The sequence below is a fragment of the Zingiber officinale genome, chromosome 2A (genome assembly GCF_018446385.1).
Source record: "Zingiber officinale cultivar Zhangliang chromosome 2A, Zo_v1.1, whole genome shotgun sequence".
NCBI lineage: Eukaryota > Viridiplantae > Streptophyta > Magnoliopsida > Zingiberales > Zingiberaceae > Zingiber > Zingiber officinale.
Window position 1 is genome coordinate 175,992,027 of NC_055988.1, and position 10,720 is coordinate 176,002,746.

Consider the following 10,720-nt stretch of genomic DNA (forward strand, 5'->3'; position numbering starts at 1 on the left):
ATTCAAATAAATCAATGAATAAAATAATTTATCTTCTACATCATCAAGTACAGTCTCGCCTAATAGGATGTTGTCTTTCTTTCTCATCCGAAAGCGGATCGGATGACTTTTAACATGGGTAACGATATATGCAAAATGTTACATGACTAAGCAAACTCAAAGCAAAAAATTAAACCTCAATAAAAAACAAACGATTTAAAATATAATAAAACGACTCGTTGTTAAAATTAAATTAATTCAATTTGATTAAAAAAATCATCAATTTATTGAAATTATTAAAATTATTTTAATATAGTCAAATTTATATTAGAATTATAATAACAATAGTTAATTAGGTATTACAACGTTTACTAATAATATAGCTAGCGGTCCTACAATTAATTACCTACTGTACTATTGTAATATAATTAAGAGCTATACATCCCTTGGATTGACTCAACTGCCCGGTGCATGAGTAATGGTCATAGAGGTCCGGGGTGGTCAAATCTCGACAGGCTCTTTACTGTATTTACATCTCTTTATATTTATAGGATCAATTCTACTGTTAGGATCTCATCGAACTCAGCAGGACGTAGAGTTAGTTCACACTATCAGACGGAAGATGTCAAAGGCTCGGGACCGTCAGTAGAATTATGCTGATCGGAGACGGAGATCCCTGGAGTTTTCTACTGGTGACCATGTATTTCTAAGAGTTTCACCCACAAAAGGGGTGAAGAGATTTGGTCTTCGAGGTAAGCTAACTCCTGGATATATTGGGTCATTCCAGATCTTAGAGAGGATTGGAGCAGTAGCTTATCGTCTGGCGCTACCACCATCTCTAACTGGCATTCACAATGTATTTCATGTATCAATGCTGAGGAGATACGTATCCGACTCAACACATGTTCTGTCAGATTTATTATTTCATATATCTAGCCTGACATTATTTACGAGCAGGTTTCGGTACAGATTTAGGACCACAGAGAGCGTCAGCTGCGGAATAAGACTGTCCGGCTGGTTAAGGTCGGATGATAGTATCATTTAGACGAGGAGGCTACTTGTGAGCTCAAGGATACGATCCGAGCTCGATACCCCTATCTTTTTACTTGAGGTATGTGGGTTAGAGTTATGTTCAGCATTTATACTGTTTTTCTATTTATAGTGCCTGCTAATGGTAGATAACGAAATTTGAGGACCAAATTTTTATTAGTAGGGGAGAATGTAATATACGATAAAAAAAATAATAAGGTTAAATGGAAGAATAACCTTAATGGAATTTTACAGAATTTTTAGAAATTTTTTGAGAATTTTTTGGAGCTCGTATGACGGGTTTGAAGGGATGAATCGGCGGGTTCGGAGAAAAGCATATTTAGGTTATCCCATTTAAGTGAGAAAATGTTTATTTTATTTATATATCCTTTTTCCTTGTCTTTCCCCCAACCCATCGCCGATCCCGACCTTTCTTCCCGTGTCGAACACCTCCCTTCTTCCTCTCGTTCTCTCCCTCACGGTTTCCCCTCGCGCCGATCGCATCAAGCTCATCGTCGACAGCAATATTCCTCTCCCGAGCTCCGTCGAACTGAAGCGGCGGTCATTCCCTCACGTCGCCCTCGGTCTCCACGGCCGACATCAGACGCCAGCCAACGAGTGCCACCCCGATCCTCTCTCGCGTGGACGACCCGACGCCGACGATCGCTGAGGTTCTACTCACCAACATCGATAATCTATGCCCTGGCGGTGAGTGGATGCTCTTGATTAAACCTTTTTTCTCGCTGTGGTCGCATTCTTATTGCGATCCGTGCCCTAGATCACCGACACACCATTTCCAGTTATCACCTGAGCCGATCGCGATAGATATGCTTCCTTGGGTGTCTTTATCCCTCTGTCGATGCTAGACGGATCGATCTTTCTTGCAATCTGATTGTCGGGAGAAGGAGATTCAACCGAGGGAGTCAAGAAGATGCTGTGGAATTGGCATTAGGGCTTCCAGTAGCAACATTGTCGGATCTTAGGTCATCACATGTAGTAAGAGGGAGAGGTAAGGTGCACAAATGGTTTCTGGAATTAGGTTGTTGTTTGATTGGTGTGTTGAATTGTTGATTTCTTTCTTGATCCGGTCAATGAAGAGGTTTCTAGTAGGTGATGTGTTGTTCAGTGGATCTGGAATTGTGGGTATTCAGTTGCTCCATCTCTAGCTGTGGGGTTTTTTTAGGTCCTGGTGGTTACTCCTTCCAGCAGCAAACAACCCCCTAGTTGTGCAGCAATAGCGGCTGTGAATTAAGGTAAGGTGTAGGAATTTGATCTTAGTTGTAGATCATAGTGAATTTAGATTTAGGTTTGAATTTCTAGTCTAATGGATGATTAGGGATTAGGTAACTAACCCTAATTAACCTTGGATGTAGTTTAGGTAGGCTAATGGGGATGTGATTAGGGTTTTATCCTAATTTAGTCTTAAGGATTTTATTTAGCTATTCATTTGAGTTTTAGCTAAATAAAAGCATATATATATTATTTAATGCAGGACTCTAATTTGAGACGAGTGTCTCGACGTCGAATTTGGCTTAATACTACCTTTTATTTGAGGTGGGTACCCTTTGACTTATCTCTTGATAGTATCTTATGATATGTGTAGTATATATATATATATATATATATATATATAACTAGTGGTAATTGGTAGATTTATCATTTTCCTGGTTTTAGCTTACTTGATACCTGTTACATATTTCTACTGTTAGCTGCTATACATTAGACTTGTATGCTCTTATTTCTTGACATGCGTATCTATGTTCATAGAGATAGATGATATATATATAGTGCTCCTGTATACTGGATTAGTTGCTACACCTACTTGATATGTGTTCTTGGATTCATGTGGCTTATACCATTGTTATATATGCTTTTACCTTTTTGGCACATATATTATGGATGAGGATATGGTTGGATTTTCATGCTGTAGCATCATGCACCATACTGCATGATTGCATGCTGGGTGATTGTCGACTCTATTATTGTTGAGCACGTCGCTGATTACATGGGCCTGCACACAACGTGACCACTCCATGGGTAGTGGCACAACACTCAGGGTGTGTATGGCAGGTTGCTCTGTTAGGATCCGTTGGTCCGCTCATGGGTAGTGTGACACAACGTGGTAGTGGGCAGAGATCCCTCCCCGTTATCGCATATCGGGAGATGAGAGTATTGCGCTCCCTCACTATGTTTGAGATAAGAGGATAGATGTACTCCGACAGCATCCCGTCCACTCGGTCACTCAAGAGTAGTGATGGCAGAGTGCACGATTGTCATAGCCCTACCCACTCGGTCTCACTATCGCGTGTGAGATGACTGATTGGCGTCAGGGTTGACCATGTCATATTGCATCATATGCGCAAATTGCATTTTTGTGATTGTTGCATATTGGATGTTGCATTTTGATGACTGCATATAATTAGCATACATACAGGATACATTCTTATTTGGTCTGACTAACTTTACCTGTTGTATGTTCATAGTTATATGCTCAGATAGAACTTGCTAGCGAGTACAGTTTATTCAGTTATGCATTTCTTATTATTGTTGCAGTGGACTGTATTACATTGTTTATTACTGGTTATTACAATTTATTCAGTTATGCATTACTTTATATTGTTTAGGAGACTGTACTCTAGGTTATTGCTGGTAGTTATATGTTACTGTACATATCTATTGGTTACCTGTTGAGTTCATTGAATTCACCCCGTTGATATTACCATTTTAGGTTGAGGCCATCAGGAGATTTCGGTCGCTAGCCCGTTGTCGTGATGGATTTTAGATTTTCGACTTTATAGTTCCTTGTTGAGATTTGTTATAGGATAGACTGTGTGAGTGTATTTGTAGACTTTATGTCGAGCGTTTGAGTTCGCTACTCTTGTTTTCCGCTGCGGTATTTTCATTACTTCGTGGATTTCATCTTTCTTCGTTGTAGTGGAGTAAGTTTACATATATCTGTCATGCTTTTCTATATCATTGTGTTCTTTTAGTAATATCTGTTGTCAGCTAGAGGCTGCATTATAAACTGCGTGGTTTGTTTTCTTATTTATGTATTGTATTGTTCCAGTCGTGTGATCCGAGTATATGGATATATGTATATTGGGTTTCATATTGTCATCGGTACAAGTGAGAGGCTGTCGGATTTTCGTCTAGCACGGACTTCTCGGGGCGTGACAATAATTTCCGAATTGAGCGAGCTTAGCAATTTGGCTTCATGGGACGAGACTGATCAATTAATTTAGTCAATTTGAAAAATTGAATACCTAATATATGTCATACTATGATTCTTCGTGGGGCTTAGCATGGACGATTGACTACATTCGGGGTGTTCGAAACACATTGGGCGTCGCTCGACATCCGAGCGACGCCCAACATATCAAGTTATATATTTATCTATCTACCTATCTAGATATATATATTTCCGAATTGAGCAAGCTTCATCGATTCTATATAAAATAGAATAATTTAATTGATCGAGCTTCATTGATTCTATATGAAATATTGACAATAATTGGCTTGATTCGCCATTAAAAAATAACTATTTTCTGAATTTAAAGTTTAATTATAATGATCCTGGTGGATCAGATTGAGTTTTTCAGTATCTATTTATCCAGACAATCCAATTGATCTATCTCTTCTTTTAATTAATATCAAATTTTCGGCATGTCATTTAATGATATCGACTATCATTTCCTTATAGTATTTATTTTATCATTTCCTAAAAACTCATCCGATCTGATTCAAAAAATTTAAGCTCAAGAAATTTAATTTTAATAAATTCTCTGAAATAATAATTTTACTCATGGGATGAAATCGAATCGGATAAAGTCGAACAAATTCATGTCAATTGTCAACGTAACCCCTAGCATAAACGGGACATTTTTGAAATTCAACAAATATGTAAGCTTGTTCACTCTCGTCTCGTACCTACTTCTATACGATTAATTAATTAATTAATTAATTAATTTGGAATTGATTGATTATCTAACTAGGTGACGTCGTAGGAATAGATGACGTCATGAAATTAGTTACGTTGTCATATTTAAAACGAGCAGGCCAGAAAATAATTGTGATGTCCTTCCGCTAGCTGTAAACTGGTGTGATCATGTGGTGACAAAAGATGAATGATAAAAGATGAATATGTTTATCTTAGTATTTTTGTTAATTTATTTCAGATTAATACGGAGGAGGTAAATCACGAACAGTTACTAATCTTTGGAATAATAATTAACACATAAGAGAAGTATTTAGTTCGATTTTATCGAAATTCGAATCTCAGACCTCATAATCACAACATCTTATGTATTAGTCACTAGATTCATCCGAAAAGATAAATTGATGCGATCACATGGCATGATGATACGAGTGTAGTGGATGCAATAGTCATACATTTATGGGCTTAATGTTCTGAAAATCAAATTAAAATGACTGTATATTAACTCAATTAATAATTCCGATTTTTAAGTTAATTTTACCTATGTATCTTTAAAAGTCTGTTTGTTTGTTTTTGTTTTTTTTATTTTTATTTTTTATTTTTTTTTATAAACACGAACCAACCTCTTAAAGCTTGTCTCTTCATCATGTCATGTGAAGAGGAACAAGAAGAATAAAAGATAACGTTATGAAAGTACTCGAATCATTATGAGAAATTTGACTTGCACATTACAATAATTAATTCAGCTGATCCATCTGGACTGCTTGTAGCTAGTTTTATGTACGTGGTAGATCATCTCATTTGCTTGCTCTCAGTTCAACTCATTGGTGATGCACATGCATTAGAAAAATAACTATTTTCATAATTATATTGGAAGAGTTTTTAAAGATATATCTTTTTTTTATATATAAAAGATAAATTATATATATGGAGCGAAATGAATGTATAACAACCTATGACGCATAAATTCTCGTCTGTCATATCCAGACCAAAAATATATCTTTGATCCTGTCCGAAATAATATGAGTCAATCGAAGGTCGGATGAGTTATTGCTGGTATTGACGGAGAGGTGACTGGGATATCTTTCTCGTATGCGCCCACAAGAATGGCTCCTCACGTGGTGATGACGGACAATGATGACTGAGTCAACAGTACTTGAGCTCTGGGCACACTCAGACAAGCACACGGAACGTTAGAGGCCAGAAGCCAGGGAAAAATTCCCCGGAGCAGGCCCTCCGATGCTCAAGTCAAGTACTTTTTCCCCAGAAGAACAGTGTACGAAGGAGAAAGAAAAGTAGAAGACAAGTGTGGATGTGCGAGAGAACGTACCCACGCAAGAGAGAGGACCTCACTTTTTATATGACAATGCGTACCTCTAGAATCTGACGGATGTCAGGGAATGTCGGGTGTTAGAACCTGTCGGGTGATGGAGGACGCGTGGCGCCCTTTTGTGGATTGGAAGAAGGTTCTATTCGCAGATGACCACAGACCCTTGGAATATTTCCTGATATACAACAATTATTCTCTGACAGGTGGTTACGATTCCCTGACCTTGTTGTCGTGTAGCACCTTCTATCCTGCCCGAGTATAAATAGGGCAGCTCGGGATGATCTGTTGAAGTCTTATATGAAGGCTTGATGAAAGGATGAGATATGACGAGAGCCTTATCTTTCTCGTTGGATTTGATCCAGACCCGACCGGGAGTACCAGGTCTGTATATGTAGTCTGGGCTAAGGAAACCCGACCGGTAAGAGATGTTGGAACCCCAAGGTTATTTTGGTGTGATCAACAAGTTAAGTTAGGTCCTGTGTGTTTTTAACCTTGTGTCTAAGTGTTAGTTTAAGAAGTCGAGAAGGGTTGTGGTTTTATTTTGCAGGCTATTCAATCCCCCTTCTAGCCGGCCCAGCGGTCCAACAAGTGGTATCAGAGCCGAGGCGCTTCAGGAGGACTAACCGCCAATCGAAGTAAAGATAATGGCCAGAGCTAACATCTATCCACCGACGTTCGAAGGAGAGCTCACTTTTTAGAAGCGACGTATGCAGGTATTCACTACAAAAATACCCGTAATTAACGACGGGAGTAGCGACGGAATTTATATTCCGTCGGTATTTTCCGACTGAACTAAATTCTGTCGGAATATACCGACAGAGTTATATTCCGTCAGTAATTACCGACTGATATAAATAAGCAGTCGGTAATTACCGACAGAATGTAATTCAGTCGGGAATACGAACGATAGGCAACGGATCTGGGTTAGCGGTCTTCGTGAATTACCGACGGCCCTAGAATTCAATCGGGAATTACCGACTGAATTACCGACTGAATTATATTTCCGTCAGTGAGTTTTCGCCCGCACCCGCTAATTTTAAACCCGTTAAAATTTTATACCGATAAGCTTTACTGCTTACCGACGGAATTATATTTCCGTCGATAATTACCGACGAAAGTAATTATTCCGTCGGTAAATACCGACGGAATTATAATTCCGTCGGTATTTTAGTATTAGGGCACCAAATCGGCTGCTTTCCTCTTCGCGCGATCTGCTTCCTCCTCTTCTCTCGGCGATTTCCGTCCACGACTCGACGATTTCCCAGCGCGTCCTTGTTGGTTGCTACTCGGAAAACCTAGAGATTCCACTGTACAAAAATTTTGTACAAAGGTCTGAACCTTTTCCTAGCTACCATGTGTTCTTTTAAATTAAATTTTTGATCGCCTGCGGAACTTAACACTTTTGATCCAAAACTTAATCTATATGTTCTTTTAGGTTTAGACTTGGATCTCCTGCGGAACTTAGCACGTTCGACTCAAATCACCTTAAGTTATTAATTCCATTAAACATTAATTTCCATAATTGGTTCCCAGTACTGACGTGGCGAGGCACATGACCTTCTTGGATATGGGAGCAACCACCACCGACTAGACAAAACCTTTTATGGAAAGCTAATATTTAATTTCCTAAAATAACTTTAGGTTAACCGAAAAGAACAATCAAATCACAAGGAAAAGAAAAACAAAAGAACACTATATCGAAAACAAATTTGAAACACTAGCATCGTAAGCCTCTTGTATTTGGTATTATTTCCAAAAATAACTAGTATGATGCGGAAAGAAAAAATACTAGTTATACCTTCTAGAAAGACCTCTTGATCTTCTACCGTATTCCTCTTCTAACCTCGGACGTTGTGTGCGCAACGATCTTCCGAGATGAGAACCACCAAGCACCTTCTTCTTCCTTCTAGGTTTCGGCCACCAAAATTCTCTAAGAGAAGTAGAGGTCCGGCCACCACCACCAAGCTCCAAGGGATGCAAGAAACAAAACCTCCTATCTCTCTTTCTTCTCCTAGCTAGAACCGGCCACCATCAAGAGCTCCAAGAGGGATTGCCGTCGGCCACAAGAAGAAGAGAAGAGAAAGAAGCTAGGGCCGGCCACCAAGGAGGAAAAGAGAGGAAGAATAGAATAGAGTTGTTCACCATGAAGCCTTCTCTACCCCCTCTTTTATAATCCTTGGTCTTGGCAAATAAGGAAATTTAATTAAAAACTTCCTTAATTATTTTGCCATGAAAAATAAAATTTTATTTAATTAAAAATAATTTCCTTTTTACAAATACAATGGCCGGCCACACCATTTCACAAATCAAGGAAATTTTAATTCACACAAGAATTAAAACTTCCTAATTTGCTTTCGGAAATTTATAAAAATTTCTCAAATAATTTTTCCCTTCATGGTGGTTAATAAAAAGGAAATTTTATAAATTAAAATATTTCTTTTAAACATGTGGATAAAAGAAAGTTATCTCTAAAATTAAAATCTCTTTTAATCTACAAATAAGGAAAGATATCAAATCTTTTCTTAATCTTTTGTAGAAACTTATAAAAGAGAATATTTAATTTTAAACTCTCTTTAAATCATGAACATGATTAAAATTGAAAGTTTTCTTAAAATTTAAAATCCTCCTTTAATCAACAAATAAGGAAAGATTTCAAATTTTAAACTCTCTTTAAACATGTAGATGATTTACAAATAAGGAAAGTTTTACCAAAAATTAAAACCATCCTTTTAATCTACAAATAAGGAAAGAGATTAATCTCTTCTCTTAATCTTTTGTAGAAAGTTATAAAAGGAAATTTTAATTTTTAAACTCTCTTTAAAATCATGATATCCACATAAGAAATAATTTTAATAAAATCCTTTTAATATTCTAGTGGCGGCCACCCAAGCTTGGGACCCAAGCTTTGGCACCTACATGGCTCATCCACTTGGACTTGGCCAGCCCTAGCTTGGGTTCCAAGCTAGCTTGGCGGCCCATTGGATGGGTAAGAAGGTGGGTATGCGGTGGGTATAAATCTCTATATACTAGAGGCTACGATAGGGACCGAGAGGAGGAATTGGTTTTGGTCTCCCGATGAAATTAAGCATCCCGTGTTCGCCCCTAACACACAACTTAATTTCATCAATAATAATTCATTCCACTAAAGAACTATTATTGAACTACCGCATCAATCCCAAATTATATTTTTGGGCTCCTTCTTATTATGAGTGTGTTAGTCTCCCTGTGTTTAAGATAACAAATGTCCACTAATTAAGTAAGTTACTGACAACTCACTTAATTAATATCTAGCTCCAAGAGTAGTACCACTCAACTTCATCGTCATGTCGGACTAAGTCCACCTGCAGGGTTTAACATGGCAATCCTTATGAGCTCCTCTTGGGGGCATTCTCAACCTAGATCACTAGGACACAGTTTCCTTCTATAATCAACAACACACACTATAAGTGATATCATTTCCCAACTTATCGGGCTTATTGATTCATCGAACTAAATCTCACCCATTGATAAATTAAAGAAATAAATATCAAATATATGTGCTTGTTATTATATTAGGATTAAGAGCACACACTTCCATAATAACTGAGGTGTTTGTTTCTTTATAAAGTCAGTATAAAAGAAACGACCTCTAATGGTCCTACTCAATACACTCTAAGTGTACTAGTGTAATTATATAGTTAAGATAAACTAATACCTAATTACACTACGACCTTCCAATGGTTTGTTCCTTTCCATTATGGTCGTGAGCTACTGTTTATAATTTATAAGGTACTGATAACATGATCTTCTGTGTGTGACACCACACACCATGTTATCTACAATATAAATTAATTGAACAACTACATTTATCATAAATGTAGACATTTGACCAATGTGATTCTTATTTCTAGATAAATGTTTATACCAAAAGCTAGGCTTTTAGTATACACTCTAACAGTCCTCTCCTCCCGTTCACCGGCATCTGCAACCAGCAGTCAGGTATGCTCCGTGCCCCTCTCTCTCTTCGTTTTCACACAGCCGGCGGCCGCCTCGGCCTGCTCGCGGCGAGCAGGGCGCCGCGGCCGGCTCGGGGCCAGCGTGGCCTGATCGCGGGAAGCATCAAGGTGGCCGGCGCGGCCTGATCGCGGCCAGCTGGCCGCCGCGGCTTGCTTGCGGCCAGCTGGCCGGCGTTGCCTGATCGTGGCCAGCTGGCCACCGCGACCTGCTCGCGGCCAGCTGGCCGGCGCGGACTGCTCGCGGCCAGCTGGCCGCCGCGGCCTGCTCGCGGCCAGCTGGCCGGCGCGGGCAGCTCGCGGGCCGCTGGCCGGCGCGGGCAGCTCGCGGCAGGCCACCCACCGCAGGCAGGTCCTCGCGGCAGGCCACCCACCGCAGGCAGGTCCTCGCGACAGCCAGTTGCGGCAGCCCAGATTCCCTTGTTTGCGGCATCCCAGCGGTCGCAGGCACCTGCT